Raw genomic sequence first — 360 nt, forward strand, 5'->3', positions numbered from 1 at the left:
AATGGGAGCATCAGGATGTAGTGGGGCGGATTTGGGATAAAGGTGATCAGAGCAACACTGGGAGGGGACACAATAGGGTTGCAATAGGTGCGAGGCTGGGGGTGAATCAGATACAGGGGATACAGAGTGGTCTGACGGGGAACTGGGGGTACCAGTGATATTGGGGAGGTGGGGCCGAGGCTGCATCAGGGGGCCTGGCTGAGGCTGAATGGTGGGAGGCAGGGATGGGGCTGAATTAGGGGCACAAGGGTGGGTGGGGCTGAGGCTGGATTTGGGGTCTGGGGCTGAGGCTGGAGATGGGGAGTCGGGACTGAGGCTGGATTTGAGGGGGTAGGGTTCAGGCTGGATTTGGGGGCCGTG

The sequence above is a fragment of the Corvus brachyrhynchos genome, unplaced genomic scaffold (genome assembly GCF_000691975.1).
Source record: "Corvus brachyrhynchos isolate BGI_N302 unplaced genomic scaffold, ASM69197v1 scaffold215, whole genome shotgun sequence".
NCBI lineage: Eukaryota > Metazoa > Chordata > Aves > Passeriformes > Corvidae > Corvus > Corvus brachyrhynchos.